At 46.0% G+C, this 17,246-nt stretch overlaps 1 long non-coding RNA gene across 1 annotated transcript; it reads left to right on the top strand.

The window, feature by feature from the left end:
* The first annotated feature begins 7,607 nt into the window (after nt 1-7,607).
* LOC103599649 lies at nt 7,608-14,044 on the top strand. Its single transcript, XR_551309.1, has 3 exons — nt 7,608-7,816; nt 7,978-8,211; nt 13,565-14,044. It is a non-coding gene; the product is annotated as an uncharacterized LOC103599649 (long non-coding RNA).
* Nucleotides 14,045-17,246: the final 3,202 nt, after the last annotated feature.

Below are 17,246 nucleotides of genomic sequence, written 5' to 3'. Positions count from 1 at the left end.
GCCTTTTTGATGGTGGCTCTGCAGCTGTGCAGGGTGTCACATGGTGAATGGCTGAGTAAGAGAGACTTAACCTGCTCAAAAGCTCTTGTTATAAAGCCATCAGAACCACACCCTTTACCGCATGAACGGACTGATCTGTTCACAAGGGTACAGTCCTCATGATCTAATCACCTCTTAAAGGCCTCACCTTTCAATTACCATAACAGGATTTCCCACTCTCTTAACACTGTCACAGTGGGGATTAAATTTCCAATACATGAAACTTTGGGGGACACATTCAACCCATAACACCTGGGTTTATAGGATAATTATGTACTTCCAAGGATCTACTAATTAAGCTGTTCTAGAGAATAGAAAAAAAGATTTTAAATGTTCCATTTCTTTCATAAACCTAAGTCAACTCTGATATCAAACTGAGGGAAGAAATGAAATTATAGTTGAATTTACTCATGGTTATATATAAAAGGAAAGTATTAACCTCAGTTGACAGAGAATGGAAATTCTGAATAAATGGAGATCCATACATGTTCCTAGATGGACATTTCAGTGCTGTAAAGGTGTCTGTACGTTTACTAAATTCTAGTCATAATCCCTGTAGGATATTTTTCCGTTGACAGTTTTGTTTTAAAAGTCATGTAGAGTGGTAACTGGGCAAGTATCTCAAGGAAATTTTTTTAAAAGGTCATGTACCTGTGAATTTCATATATTGTAAAAGTGGTATTTTTGGTGTTGCGATGGGAGAGATGGATTATTTAAATAGCCTTTGACAGTTATCCAACTGGAAATAAAGTCAGCTCCACATTTTACCACTTACAGAGAATTTTATTTAATTTGGATTAAAGATGTTATAGAAAACAGTATTAAGATTGTAGAGGAGAATTTAGAATATGTCTATGCCTTTAGGTTCAGGAAGGCTTTAGTAAAGCAGGACACGGATTACAGAATCCATGAAGAGAAAATGACTTAGGGCCATGTACAAGATTTAAACCTTTTCCATGATATAGGACACTCTATGCAAAGTTAAGTGGCATATGACAGGCTGAGGTATTTTAAACGTACATTACAAAGGATATAGCCTTTATAAAAAGTCTGTGGAAAGCAGCAATGATAAGATATACAGCCTGGCAAAGCACATCAACAAGCAGCTCTTGGATAAAGAAATTAAAACAGTCAAGTGAAATAAAAGAAGTTATCAGCCTCACTAATGATTAGATAAGTGCAAATTTTAAAAGTCCTCACCATTACCAACACAAACCAACAGAAATTTTACGAGAACATAAGGTTGGATGATATCCAGTACTGTGCAGATGTGAGAAACCACATTTTCATATATTGGGAAGGTAAATTAGAAGAAAACCATTTTAGGGGCAACATGACATTACCTGTCAACATTTTGAATGTAATCACCCTTTGCCACAATTCTACACTAGCAATTTATCTCCTTGAAAAGCGCAAGTGCAGAAGTATAGATGCGTAAACACATTTATTATAGAATTGTGAAAAATTTGGAACAGTTTGTCTAGTAAATTGATTACTTAAATTATAGGAAATCAGTTCAGTAGGTTACAATGCAGTCTGAAAAGAACGAGGTGGATCTCTATATACTCAAAATAAGTCTTGCAGATTATGAATTGAAAATGTTATTTTCATGTCTATGTAATATGTTCAAATAGTTATAACTACATAAACTTTATAAAATTAAAATTATAAACACATATGAATGTGTCAGCTATTTGTTGTTTCTGTTTAAAATACAAATAGAAACCATATACACACGAATAGGCACACAAAACTCCTTCCCTAGACTTCTGTGGGTGAGCTGCTCTTATGTTATCCCATAAGGTTTTGTGTTGCTGGTTATACACGGTTCATTTTAATCCAATTAGATATTCTATCCTTCTTGAGACACAGGATAGAGTTGAATATGAGTCATCCTTTGGCCACAGTTTAATGATGGTATGTAAGTTCCTGCTGCTTTGCTACTTAGAGCTGACCTGATTCATGTTCCTACCAGGATGTGTCCCACCGGTATTTTGATTTCATTTTAAAGTTAGATTAAGTTCTTTTGTTCTCAACCAAGAAACCTAATCAATACAGAAATTGGCAACATTGAGTGTTTTTCAGGCAAGTGATCCTCAAGAAGTGTGGATTTTTTTAAAGTTTGGTTGTTGGGTAAGATGGAGCAAAAGATTGCAAGGCTCCTAATTATATTTTGTGCCGTGAAAGTATCATGCCTTGATAGCAACAGTAAAACAGCAAATCAGCTCTGGTCTAGATTGCTGTGGCCTTAGCCCAATTGAAAGTGGATGAGAAATGCTAGTTGAAGGGGAGTATGTGATGCCTGTTCATAATAGAATTGGGTAGTATAAGGAAGAGAAAGAACTTTTGCTTTAAGGTTTGGAATGGAACACAAGCTATTTTTGTAACATAATTGAAAGAATCTCTTCTTGTTTGTGACTGTAGGGCTGTATTGCTAAATACCAAAGAATGGGCCTGTGGATTGCTAAGCCACAATGCTAATTGAATTCACAACTTCAGCAGGTTTCTTAAGTAAAATGTTTCACATTAATTAGGAATGGTCTATATCCTGGTTATTGAAATGAGAATCTGTGGGCGAATTTTGGGAATTTTAAAACTGTAAAGCCCTAAAAAACCTTAAGAAACCATACCAACTACTTTGCCTTTGTCTCAAACATTCAGGAATAGTTAACCAATTTCCCCTTTAGCCCACCAATACAAGGGTAGTTCAAAAAGTTCATGGAAGGGCTGGCCCGGTGGCGCACTCAGTAGAGTGCGGCGCTTGGGAGTGTGGCGGCGCTCCCGCCGAGGGTTCAGATCCCATATAGAGACCGGTCCGCTCACTGGTTGAGTGTGGTGCGGGCGCAACACCGAGGGTTGCGATCCCGTTACCGGTCACGAAAAAAGACAAAAAAAGGGGGAAAAAAAAAAAGTTCATGGAAAAATGTAATTAAAAGATAATACAATCTTTTCATGAACTTTTTGACAATCCTTCATATTATGGTTTCACTGGATAAACCGAAAAAAAAGGAAAGAAAATAATCTGATTTTAAAGTGATCTAGAGTTTGGCATAAGAAAAGGCACTAGGGAAGGGATGAAAGACTCCTAAATAATATCAGAATCTAGAAAATGGTTGTAGGAGTGGGTTTTGACAGTGCTTGACCTTGGAAGTTTGAACAAAATTCTGAATTGGGCTGAATTTATTTACAGGTATACACGTCGGGAATTATGTATTTGACATGCTAATTCATGAAGCTTATTGCTTCTCTTATAATTTTCTGGGTAGGTGAATGCAAGTCCTAGCCCATACAAAATGACATCGAAAACCCAGAAATTATCTTGCCTCATATATAGGAAGGACTTGGAAAGAATTTGGGGTGCTAAATTTGCTCCCTTGTATCTGAGTATCTCACTTATCCTGTTATTAGTCTTTCTGAGTCAGGGCCAAAAAGCCTTTCCTTAAACTTGTGTCATGAGGGAAAAGTATCATTAGCTCTAGAAAGGGTACTCATCATCCTCAGGGTGCTGGGCATACTGGGAGGAGGACTGCTTTTGGAAAGGGATTCCTGAGCTCTGTCGCAAATGCAGGAGCCCAGGGAAGCTGAGCCCAGGTAGAAGCAATTCACCAAAAGCGAAGTCATCCATCCAGTGGTGTGCTTGGGCAGGCTAATATTGGCTTGCAAGAGGTGATTGTTATATTTTCAGGAATTTTGTGAACTGGTTGTTAAACTGATGTATGTATATAAATATATGCATATGTATTTAATATATGTATAATTATATACATCTTATCAGTAAAATTTATACTAAACTCCTAAAAGACATGCATGTGTCCTTCCCTTGGATGTTAAAACTACCAGCATAACACTGATCATTTGACAGGAAGAGATGTCAGTCAGTGATTGCTAGTAAATCTCTGGAAATGAAATTGAGGTTTTACTTTGTTGCTGTTTATCCGAAAACACTTCAGGTCTTGTCACAGAGGCTTCAGGTCAGTTGTCATAAGATAGAAATTACCTTTCACCCAGTTTCCAGACCTGAGTGTATGGGAGGCATCTGGGTACCCCCAAGGAATAACCTTATAACACTACTGTGACCTTTCTTCCTATGATTAAAAAAAAAGTTGCAGCCAAGATAACTATAGTAAAAAGAGGCAAAGAGTATTTTTGGAATAACTCCAGGGAACATAACTTATTACATTCATTTCAGAGGGTTATGGAGTGACTCTTGCCCAAGTCTAGCTCACAGTAGGCTCTGTAGGATCACGTGCCAGTCCTCTGCCTGTTTGCTCTAAAATCATGCTCTGCCTTCCCCCCACTGTGCACTATGTTGAGGAATTTAACCTCTGCAGATTGCATTTCCCAGAGTTCTTTGCCTACTGGTTTCCTGTTAGGATCACTCAGTGGGAGGCACTAGCAGAAGACAGAGGGTGAGAGTCGGGAATAAGCCAGAGTATTTTCCTTCCACTCTTACTGCCAGGTGGTGATGCTGGTAATGGTTACATCTCCTCTCACTCACCTCCCTCCACACACCCCTTCTTATTGTCCCAGCTTTGCGAGGAAAGTCCCTGTGTATCAGTCTAGCTTCTCAAGGTGGCCCTGGCTCCTGGGCTGTGATATATCACCTCCTCCCTTTGGTCCTCAGGCCCTAGGGTTAGTAGCTGCTTTTCTCAGTTGCTAATCTGAGTTGCCTCCCTGTTCTTCTCACCTTTTCCAACACCTTTGTTGCTAGTATCCCATGTTAAATTCCCTCTGTTAAACCATGTCTCATGGGTGTTTCCTGACTAAAGCCTGGCAGACAACAAACCCAAACTGGAGATGCTTCTTGACTAACTCTGGGGTGATGTCCCAATAAACCCACTGTTAGTTGAACGTATAGTAAGTTGAAAATGCATTTAATACACCAATAAACCCATTGCAAAATCAAAAAACAATAAGGCAAAGCATCTTAAGTCAGGGACCATCTGTAGTTATTTCTACTTGCCTTGTTAACACGTTCTAGGCTGAATCAAATCCAAAGACAACACTGGGCACTGCCATTCTAGTGAAGTTCTGGTACGCTCAGTGGTAGGGGGCATATTGAAGAATAAGTTGTTACTCCTTGTACTCTCTAACACTAAGAAGTGGATACAATCCTTCTTAAATATAGGCATAGCTCTTTTTATTATGCTTTGCTTTATTGTGCTTAACAGATACTGTGTCTTTTATGAGTTGAAGGTTTGTGGCAACCTTGCATTGAGCAAGTCTATTGGCACCATTTTTCTAACGCTTTTTAGCAATAAAGTATTTTTTAATTAAGGTATATAAATTTTTGGACATAATGCTATTTATTGTACACTTAATAGGGTACAATATAGTGTAAACATAACTTTTATATGCACTGAGAAACCAAAAAATTAATGCAACTTGCTTTATTGCAATATTCACTTTATTGCGGTGGTCTGGAACCAAACTGCAATATCTCAGAAGTATGCCTGTACAACATAAGCCAAATAGTCTTGTTACAGTCCACACATCAGTGAACCAGAAAAACTTCCAGGTCATGGGGACCATTATGAAGTTAGTAGTTCATTAAGGGAGGGACAGCAGTCTGGTGGTAGGCACGGGCAGAATGAGTTGTACCCTCAGAGCCTGTAGTTGCCTGGTTCCAGATGAATTTCTTTCACCTAATTATGGAACACTGCTGGATTCATACAGCTTTCTATTAAGTAGAACTGTATGTAGCAGCTAGTTCAGATTCTGTGGTCTGGTACCGAATCTCCAACATAGGCTAGTAGCAAATCAAGACCTGTCTCTTTGAGGCACTCACTTGTCCAGCCATCTTGCAGATATCAAACCAGGTATCTTGCAGAACCAGCTACAGCTACCACCCCTCTGCAGCTGCAACCGCCCAACCCCCTTGTCTCACTCTGTGGTTACCACACACTATTGAAACAAAATTTCTCTTCTGCTTTTTTTCTTGCTGTAATTTTCCACCCTAAGATAAAGCATCCTCAACCCTGTTGTAAAACCTGGAAATGTAACAATATAAGAGACAGACCCGCTGCATTTGGGCACTCAGCCTTTGTGACATTCATCTGCTGGGCCAAGGCCGGCCTATCAATAAACTCTGCTTCCCATAGAAGCCTCAGTGTCCCACCTCTCTGTAAGAGTTTGCTGAAATGCTGCAACATCTTGAAGGGAACAACATGAGCCCCAGATGAGACTCCTCTGTTGAGCTTTCCACTGATTCCATAAAACACTCCAATCTGCTCTAGGTCTTTCAGACTAAACTGGATCTTTGCAGTAATTAGGACTCAATGGTAGAGCCCTTCATGCTACAGTCCAGCTCTTTGCCACCCACTCAAACCTGGACTTTATCTGGAAAAATAATCATTTTATCAGGGAAAGACATTATTTTTACAGATACTGTAGTATGCCAATGCCAGCCAGGATAGGACTCCTGAGAATAATTGCCCCTCTGAGAGGGACCCATTCTTGATATGGTAGCCCCTCTCCTTCCTTGGTTAGTTCAGTTCTTGCTTAAAGGATTAAAGGGCTCATCAAAGAAAATAGAAGCCATGGTGTTAAGTATGGAGGCAACAATTAAACTCAGTAGGGTGGGCTATTACTCACCACGGCTGACTTGGTTACTGTTTAGGAAAACACGCGCGCGCGCGCGCGCGCGCACACACACACACACACACCCTGAAGTATTTTTCTTCTGCATTCTTATTTGATAACAGTCATAATCAGAAAATAAATCTATGACCAAATATGTGGGTGTCTCTCCCCACCAGCAAACAGGCAATTCTCTAGCAAGGTGAGGGCTCAGTCCCTAAGGACAAGGAGCTTCCATGCCCTTCCCAGGTGTGCCACCCTCCAGGAACCTCCACATGTTCAGCTATCCAGAAGCTCTCCAAAGCCTGTGCTCTTGAGTTTTTATGGAAACTTCGTTATGTAGGCATGACTGAAACACAGACAACCATGTGGAAATGTGACTTGATAAAGGGTTTGACCTAATACTAACAAACTTGGTGGGGAAACTGAGTGAGGCCTGTTTGTTCAGATTCTCTTGGCCTCTCTCCTTCCTCCTGGGCACGGGGCAGGGCACCTTTTGAAATGGGTGTCTAAGACAGGTCAGAGAATTCCTTCCTCGGGGAGAAAAGGGAGCAGGTGAAAGGAGGACAGAAGGCCAGAGGGTGATATGAGCCAGGAACCCTGGATGAAAACAGATAATATAACAGTTACCATCCCTCTAAGTCCTCAATTTTGTCAGTAAAAAGTACACACGGTTCAACTTAAGAATTCTCAACTTTACAATGGGTTTATCAGGACATAACCCCATCATAAATCGAGGAGCATCTGTGTCATATATTGAGGCAGATGTTTTCCACTGTGTTGGATAGGCGGGATCGGGAGGACTGGAAAACAGCAACAAAGTAGCAACTGAGTCGTCATCTTGTTAACTCCACCCCCTTCCCCTCTCCCCGGAAGGCAGAACCGGAAACTGACCCCAGCTCAATTTCATACCATATATGGGCAAAAAACCACCAACAGCCGTCCCCTATAAATACCTACTTGTATCCACCCTGGGCGCGACCTCACTCCCTTGTGAGCAGCGGAACCTCACCCCAGAGCGCTTCCATTAAAGCTCGACTGGAACCCACTGCCTGGCTCCTCTTGTTACTGACCACCGCCGACTTGAACCGGACATCTGGTGCCAAAACTCAGGGGGAGGTTGAGGCCGCGCTCCGGTGGGAGCCTCCCTCCTCTCCTTACCAGGACCTTATCTGAGCCCCAGGCCTCGAGACACCGGGTAAGTTCCCCCGATTCCATGCCCCAATCGGGATGGCCCTGCCTGGAAATGCATGGCCACGTCAGGGCAACTCCACCAAGTCACCAGGTGACTCCTGTCCGGTGCCTGAAGGTGGTGACATGTCCCCATCTTCACGGTGGCCTCTTTTAATCTGTCCACAGCCTGGGAATCCAAACGGTGACGTCTATTTGAACCCCTGGCCTGCCCGACAGGGAATCGTGGAAACTGCCCGACCAAAATCTAACCCTAAAACCCCTTCTGGAATGACTGCTGGTCGGTCTCTCACAGGATTCGAGGGCCACCTCAGTCATTGCCATTTGGGGCGGGGACATCAATTAAACAATCAGTCTCAACGACTCCTTCGGGGCATTGCCGGCTATCAGGTTTTCACAAATGTAAGTAATTTCTGTGGTCGCCAGGTCAAGTGGTCCAGAGTTTGTACAGGCGGGCTTTTGGGGGCTATGCTCTGCCCCTTTTTCCTGTACCCTCCGTCTTCCAGGTTCTTAGCTCAGTTGTGGCTGCTCCACTCCTGGCACCCGGAGGTCCCTTCCTCCTTTTTAGTCTTGCTTTTTGTCATTTGTAACTGCTTCATTCTTTTTTCCGGAGCTCCTGGAGCTCCCTTTATCCATCACCTGTTTTACTTTCATTTTACTGTAACTGTTTTGTCCCCGTCTCCGGAGCTCCTGGAGCTCCCGTTACCCATGTTACTTGTGCGCGCTGGTTTCTCCCCCGCTCTTGTCTTCTAAGTTCCCCTGCCCCAGATCAAACCAAACTTTTTACTTTCTTTTTCCCTTTCTCTCTTATTTGTCTGAGCCAGGACCCACGGCTATTTCCCTTACCTTTACCTGTATTCAGCCTTTTTTCTGGGGCTGCACGCTAGGAATTATGGGAACTGCTCAATCTAAATTCATTTTAAGTGGACCGGCCTCTCCTTCTTGATCTCCTGGAGTTCCGCGCACATTTCCGAGCTCCTGGACCTCAACCTTAACTTCTTGTCTGCTTCTCCATCTTCTACCACCATTGTTAAGCTCCTGACCCTTTTTTACTTCTGCTTTGGAACCAGACCGGGTTTCATTTTGAATTAACTGGCTTTTCCTTTTGGAATTCAACTTCAACTTCCTCCTTGTCCTTTGAGCTCCTGGAGCTCAACTCTAACTTCCTATCTGTTTGCCTTTGAGCTCCTACAGCCCAACTCTGACTTCCTGTCTGTTTGACCTGTTCCTCTACCTGTTTCTCTGACTTTCTACTTCTTTATGGAATGGCTCCCACGTCACCCTTGCCCCCAGTGTGCTCACGTCCCTTCCCTACCTACCCACCATTCCTAAGTCCTCCTCGCTCGGACCACACTGGCTCCGTCTGCCCTGAAAACCCCTGAATCCTTACCCCCTTCTCCTCTGTCCAAACCCCCTGAAAACCTGGCCAGTCCGCCGGCTCGGGGGCCAGCAACTCTTCCTCCCCCTCCCTAATCACAGCCTCCTTCTCCCCCTTCCCCTGCTCCTTCAGCACCTGCCCTGGTGCCTCAGGCTGACCCAAAACCTTCACCCCCCAACTCGCCTCCCATTTCTGCCCAGACACGGTCCCGAGTAATCCCACCTGCCCCCAACCTGGTCTGCCCCTTAAGGGAGGTGGCTGGTGCTGAAGGAGTGGTTCGAGTTCATGCACCCTTCTCACACCAAGACCTCTCCCAAATAAAAAAGTGGCTGGGTTCCTACTCTGCTAACCCGGGAAACTATAACAGAGAGTTCCAATATTTAGCCCAAGCATATGACCTAACATGACACGACTTACATGTCATCCGGACTACAACCCTCACTGCCAAGGAGAGGTACCGCATCCAGGCTGCTGCCCGAGAACGTGCAGATCAGGTCCATTTGACTGATCCGACTATGCCGTAGGGGCTCAGGCAGTTCCCACCACAGACCCTGGGTGGGACTATCCTGGGCGACGGTCAAGATGGCCACAGATGTCGCAACTGCATGGTTCAGTGCCTCATCACCAGAATGCAGGCGGCTGCTAATAAGGCTGTCAGTTACGACAAACTGCGGGAAATTGCCCAAAGTACAGATGAAAATCCTGCCGTTTTCCTTAATAGACTCACTGAGGTCCTACTTCAGTTTACCCGCCTAGACCCCTCCACCCCGGCAGGAGCTACTGTCCTAGTCACCCATTTTATCTCTCAGTCAGTCCCTGATATTTGTAAAAAATTAAGAAAGGCTGAGGAGGGCCCTCAAACTCCCATTCCCGACCTGGTGAGAATGGCATTTGAAGTTTTTAATGCCCGGGAGGAAACGGCCAAACTTTAAAAGATAGGCCTGGGTCCAGCAGAAGGTCCAACTCCAAACCCAAGCCTTGGTAGTAGCCCTGCCGCCGGCTGGCTCTGGGAACCAATGGAAAGGGGTAACCCAGGGCACCCCCCCCCGAGGGCTTGCTTCAAATGTGGCACTGACAGACACGGGGCCTGTCAACGTCCAAATCCGAAGGAACCAACACGCCCATGCCCTCAATGCTGGAGGATGGGCCACTGGAAATCTGACTGCCCCAGCACTGGAGGATCCCCAGCTCCTCCATGCAGGGGAAACTCCGAGCCAGGAAGTCCTGCCTTCCGGCTTCTTGGCCTGGATGACGACTGATGGGGCCCAGACTCGGAAACCCCTCTCACCCACACTGAGCCCAGGGTCATGCTCCAGGTAGCAGGTAAGTCCATTTCCTTCCTGTTGGACATGGGGGCTACCTCCTCTGTTCTGCCTTCCTACTCGGGCACCAGCTTCTCCTCCACAGTGGTGGTCATGGGAATTGACGGCGCCTCTTCTAATCCAAGGACCATCCCACCCCTTTCCTGTAGCCTGGATGGATTTCCCTTTTCTCATTCTTTCCTAATAATTCCCTCCTGCCCCGTCCCCTCCTCGGCCGGGATATCCTTCACAAGCTCCAGACCACCATTCGTCTTTCCCCCTCACCCACTGTTTCCACCCACCTTATTTTGGCCCTAGTTTCACCTGACCTTTCCCAACTGCCCCACTTCCCATTGTCAGTGGACCCCCAGGTTTGGGATACTTCTAAGCCAATAGTAGCTTCTCACCATTCCCCAGTAGAAATACAATTAAAAGATCAGACCCCCTTTCCTTCCCGTCCTCAATTCCCCATTTTAGAAACCCCCCGACAAGGACTGAAACCCATCATAGATCGGCTCCGCCAGCAGGGACTCCTTATACCCATTAGCTCCCCCTGTGACACCCCTATCCTCCCCATAAAAAAGCCCACTGGAGCCTACTGCCTAGTGCAGGATTTAAGACTTACTAATGATGCCGTAGTCCCACTCCATCTGGTCATCTCCAATGCATATACCCTGCTCTCCAACATTCCCCCTATCACCTCCCACTTTTCCGTTTTAGACCTCAAAGATGCTTTCTTCTCTGTCCCCCTTCATCCAGACTCTTATTTCCTTTTTGCCTTCACTTGGGAGGACCCTGAAACACATACTTTGCAACAACTTACCCGGACTATTTTGCCACAAGCCTTTAGAGATAGTCCCCATCTTTTCGGCCAGTCTTTAGCCGAATATCTCAATCTTTGCACTCTAAAGTACAGCCCCCTCCTCCAATATGTGGATGACCTTCTTTGCAGCCTCTCATTATCCTCTTCCCAAGAGGATACTGCCACCCTTGTAAATTTCCTTGTGTCTAGGGATTATTGGGTCACTCCTTCCAAGGCTCAATTTTGCACCCCCACAGTTACTTACCTAGGCATATCCCTAACCCCCATTTCCAAGTCTCTTACAGGAGACCATATTTGCCTTCACTGGGATCTCCAACCTCCCCAGAGTGCTGATGACATCCTCTCCTTTCTGGGTGTTGTGGGTTTCTTCCGACAGTGGATCCCCAACTTCTCCCTCCTAGCACAACCCTTATAGAAGGCAGCTAAGGACACCCCGTAGGGACCATTAACTGACTCCACCACGGATACTCCCCAAGATTTAACCCCATGGGATAGTGTCCTACTGAAAAAACCACATCCAAAAACCCTACAGCCCAGGTGGACTGGTCCCTACATGGTGGTTCTAACAACCCCCACACCCGCAAAATTCCTGGGACACCATCCCTGGGTACACCTTTCCAAACTTAAGTGTGCCCCCTCTGAGTCTCCCTCCCAAGATATATGGAAAACCGAGCCCTTGGGGCCTACCCAGGTTTGGCTATCACGTCACCATTCTCCTCCTAACTGTGTCTCTTAGTCCCACTGCTACTGATTCAGGATAGAGATGGAGATTTTATTTAACAGAAACCTGGACAACCAATCATCAAACCCATGCCAGACTTATTTCCACCACTGATTGCCAACCACAGGGATGCCAGGCCTCAGTTAATTTCTCTATCTCAGCTTTTAACTCTGCTCCATGAGTAAGCTCAAACCCTGCTATCTGTTTTGTTTATGATGAAACACATTACAACTGCTGCACTTACTGGGTTCAAACTAACAATGGTTGCCCTTATCATTATTGCACAATGCACACCTCCCAGCTGGATAGTGCAGGTACCAAATGGGCCCAATACTGCCTCACCTCTAATGGAAAAACCACTTATTACTTAACTATTCCAGATCCCTGGAATGACCACTGGGCCATCGGAGTCGATGCCAAACTGTACCACTGGCTCTTCCAGTCTTACCCTGCCGCTTCCCTTAACATTTATGGGGCCTACACAAAGGTCATCCCTCAGGTCTTTTCTGTTCTCAGTAACCAGACTAGGGTTATCCAGGCACATTCTCCAAGAACACCTGCAGATTGGCCCTCATCTAGGTCAAGACGCCTTCTCCTGGGTAAAGCTCATTCAGCAGGGCACCACCATTGCCAACCTTTCTGGCATGGGTAACTTGTCTCCCTGCTTTCTGTGTGCTGCCTTAGGTAAATCCTTGTTGGTGGCTGTCCCCCTTCCTGGCCCATTTAATCAATCCACCACCCCCACTCCAACTCCTCAGGGGTTTTCACCCTTCCTCCAAAACATTCCCTTGTTTACTAACCCCCAAGCTCTAATATTGCCCTTCTGCTACTCTTCCCCTAATTCCTCTCTTTGCAATACAACCCAGTCAAACGCCACCAGCCAACACGCCGTTGGAGGTTCCTTTTGGTGCAGTGGCACCCTTTCCAAGTCTCTCAACTCTTCTGCCTCCCTCCTCTGCCTGCCTGTCTCATTGGTCCCCCAGCTCACCGTTTATAGCCAGGCCAAAATTATTGCCCTAGTTAATCCACCAGAAAAACAAAAACATGTGGCTTTTCTCCCCCTAGTCCTGGGGGTCTCCCTGGCCTCCTCCCTGGTGGCCACAGGGCTGGGCATAGGGGCACTTATCCACCCTGTAGACTCAACCAGAGATCTTTCTGAAAGGCTCCCGATGGCCATCGAGGCCTCACCGGAGTCTCTAGCCTCCCTGCAGTGCCAGATCACATCGGTAGCTCGAATAGCCCTCCAGAACCGATGTGCCTTGGACCTCCTCACTGCAGATAGGGGTGGCACCTACATGTTTCTCAATGAAGAAGGCTGTTGCTACATCAATGAAACAGGCATAGTCGAAACCAATCTCCACACTCTCACCAAAGTTTTTGACTCCCTTCAGACCCCGTATCGCCTGGGAGACCCTACCTCACATCAGTGGTGGCAAAATCCATTAACCACATGGCTCCTCACCCTACGAAGCCCACTCCTTATTTTCCAGATATTGTTAACCTTGGCCTCCTGTATTTTTCGCTTCATTCAGGAATGAATCCGTGAGGTGTCTCGGGTATCCGACAACAAGCTTCTCCTCCACTCCTACCCCTTTCCGACAACCAGCTTCTGCTCAACTCCTACTCCTGTGTGCCCACTTCTGACAACCCCTATGATGCCCGTTACTCAGCAGGAAGTAGCCAGATGTGAGTCGTCGCCCTATAACAACAAAAAAAGGTGGGAATATTGGGCCAGTGGGATCGGGAGGACCGGAAAGCAGCATCAAAGTAGCCTGGCAGCCTCCATCTTTATAACTCCCACCGCCCCCCCCACTTTACCTTCCCTGGAAGGCAAGAACCGGAAACTGAACCTTGCTCAATTTCATACCATACATGGGCAAAAAACCACTAACAGCCCTGCCCCTATAAATACCTGTTTGTATCCACCCTGGGTGCGACTTCCCCAGCCTACTCCCTTGCGAGCCATGTAACCTCACCCGAGAGCGCTTACATTAAAGCTCACCTCGAACCCACTGCCTGGCTCCTTTTGTTACTTACTGAAAGGGCGCATGGACCCGAGCTGATAAGACGACAGGACCCGAGCTGACAGTTCGCCAGAGAAGTTCCACTTTATTCAAGGACTGTGCGTACATTTATAGGGAGCTGCGTTCTGGGTTTGGATAGCGGGTGGACGGACGGTAGCTGATTGGATGGGGCTGGGCAGGAAGTGAGCCCTGACCTGTGACTGGTTGAGGTTTTGGCACTGGCGGGCTTTTACTGCGGAGAAGAACCCAGAAGGGCGCCATATTGCCAGAGAATGCTTTCCCCCTCCCCCTCCGCTGAGTGCCCACGGTATCCTTACAGTTAGCATCAGAAATTAAACCTTTAATGCCAGTAGAAAAAAATAACAGGAGGAACACAAAGCTGAAACATTGATAAACCAGATTTGAAGAAGCAGAAGGAATTGTATATAAAGAAAATACACAGCAGGGGTTGGTCACATTAGTAGTCAGAAAAGCATACAGGTAGAGATAAGCTACATATAAGAAGGGGAAGTTCTGTTAATGTGAGAAAGTACTGTGAAAAATCACAAACTGCTTGACTGTAGTCTTGGCCTACACTTTGTCTCTCACCTCTGCTTCGGTTCCTTTCAGTCCACTTACCTTCACTAAAATGCAATGTGTTTTATCTATTTATGTATTGTTTGTCTTTTCTCCCCTAGATAATAAGTTCCACGATTGCAAGGTTGTTCTTTGTTTGCTTGTTTGTTTCTACAAAACCCAAAATAGTGCCTGGCATACCATAAATATGCAATAAATATTATAAAACTATTAGGAGGATGAATGAATATCATTCTGATATTGATAGTTCTAGACCTACCTTTTTTTTGCATTTGTTTACATTTCTTTATTTTTAAGGGTCTAGTTTTAAGAAGAGTGTTTCTGGGGTTTTTTTTGTGTGTGACCGGTAAGGGGATGGCAACCATTGGCTTGGTGTTGCCCACACCGCACTCCGCCAGTGAGCTCACCAGTCGATGAGGCAGGTCCATTCTTTTTTTTTTTCTTTTTTTTCTTTTTTGTCTTTTTCCGTGTCTGGCAATGGATCGCAACCCTCAGTGTTGCCCCTGTACCGGACCGGGGACCAGCAACGGGATTGCAACCCTCAGTGTTGCCCCACGCCTCGCTCAGCCAGTGAGCGGGAACCGGTCCGTATGTGGGATCTGAACCCTTGGGCGGGAGCGCCGCCGCGCTTCCCAAGCGGCGCACTTATCCAGTGTGCCACCGGGCCGGCCCGAGGCAGGTCCATTCTCACAGTGGGTTAGCTGATCTGGTGAAGAGCGGGCAGGATCCTCGGTGGCTAGGAGCTGGTAGTTTCTAAGTAAAAGCTGGTTAAAAGTTTGGTTAGAAATTTTTCCGAGTTGAGTTTGAGTGAATTTTATAATGTAAGGCCGAAAAGACAGGCTATAAATATAACAGCGAGGGGTCCTAATATTGGCCATATCCAGGTGAGAAGTGAGCCTTGGAAAAAAGAGGAGAAAGGATCAGGGCGGTTGGCTCTGAGGTCTGAGGCTAGGTTGGTGAGTTTGACAATATTGGTTTTTACTAGTCCCGATTCATTGATATAATAATAGCAACATTCTTCCCGGAGGAAGATGTAAGTGCCACCCTTTTCTGCCGTGAGGAGGTCTAGTGCACGGTGGTTTTGTAAGGTAACTTTAGCTAGGGAGGTGATTTGTCTTTGTAAGGCAGATAGAGATTCAGCTCTGGAGGTGAGGGCCTTTTACAGTTTGTTATTAACGTCTTGTGCCGCCCATAGAGTATGTCCTAAGGCCCCACCCAACAGGCCAGTTGTAACAATTGATGTTGTTAAGGACATTCCCACTAGGACTGGGAGAAAGACAGCTCGATGCTGTCTTGGGGGTAGATGGAAAAGGTGGAAAAGCTCTGCGTGGGAATATAAAGTTAGTTGGGGAACGACAGTGACTAGGTAGCAAGGGACAGAGGTATTAACAAAGATAAAGGTGGAAAGGGTTCTGTTGCACCAAAAAAAAGGTGCCCAGTGGGGATGTTGTGTGGCTTGTGATGGTGGATCTTTTTGTGCAATGGAATGAAGAATGGGGTGGGGGGGTGGATGATCCCAGAAAGCAGTGATAGGACACCAGAGTGTGGTTGGGGGTGTTATCGGGGTCCCATAGAGGAACATCAGGAAGGCTGAGGTGTGTAGAGGAAGAGTTGGAAGGGAGTGAGGTAATGTTTACAGGGACAGCAGCCAGAAGTGGGCGTACCAAAGATGCACAAAGGAAGCAATTGTTAAGAGGGGTGGAGTTGAAGAAAGTCTGGTTAAGGAAGATAACAGTTTCAGAAATAATTTGTTGCCAAGTGTAGATGGGAGAGGGCTGGTTGGCGGCGATTTTTCTCTGAGGAAAGGGTTTTTTCTTGCTGAGAAATGTGAGTATGTACAGCAGATAAGGAAACGTGATTTTTTATGAGGACATATGTGTGGGTGATTTTTCTTTTTTTCCCTTTTTTACTGACCGGTAATGGGATTGCAACCCTCAGTGTTGCACCTGTACCGGGGACCGGCAATGGGATCACAACCCTCGGTGTTGCACCCACACCGTGCTCAGCCAGTGAGCGGGAACCGGTCTCCACATGGGATCTGAACCCTTGGCAGGAGCGCCGCTGTGCTCCCAAGCGGCACACTCTCCAGTGCACCACCGGGCCGGCCCTATGTGGGTGATTTTAAATTGTCCACAAGGGCGAGAATTGACCAAGGCACTGCAGTAGAAAGATCCAATAACTACCCCAGCCCACCTGGAGTCCCAGGGGTAACTGATGGCAAGTTGGAGAGTGCCTTGTGTGCCGCGCTGAAGTATCCGGTCCTCTGCATTTATAAGTGGGTCGTGAATTTTGCATGACCAGTACGGGCATCCCCCATAAGTTTCTGGCCACCAGCGGCAAGAAGGTTGAGTCTGGTCAAAGATAAAACATATATATGGGCGGGAGGATTGAGAGGTTAGTTTACTCCCTGTAAGGGGGATGGTAATGGCCCTTTGGCATCCTGCTACAGAACAGTCTGCCGTGGAAGGGAGTAGTTTGGTGGTTTTACCTTGTTTACCTTGTTTTCCTGTAAGAGTTTCTCGCACCATGAACCACCAAACGTACGGGGATTTAGAGACACCTACTAGGCACAGTAAGAGAAACAGGATAACGTTAATGGGAGTGGTCATTGTTC

This window comes from Galeopterus variegatus, unplaced genomic scaffold, assembly GCF_000696425.1.
Source record: "Galeopterus variegatus unplaced genomic scaffold, G_variegatus-3.0.2 Scaffold3043, whole genome shotgun sequence".
Taxonomy (NCBI): domain Eukaryota; kingdom Metazoa; phylum Chordata; class Mammalia; order Dermoptera; family Cynocephalidae; genus Galeopterus; species Galeopterus variegatus.
This window is presented reverse-complemented; position numbering and strand designations above follow the sequence as displayed.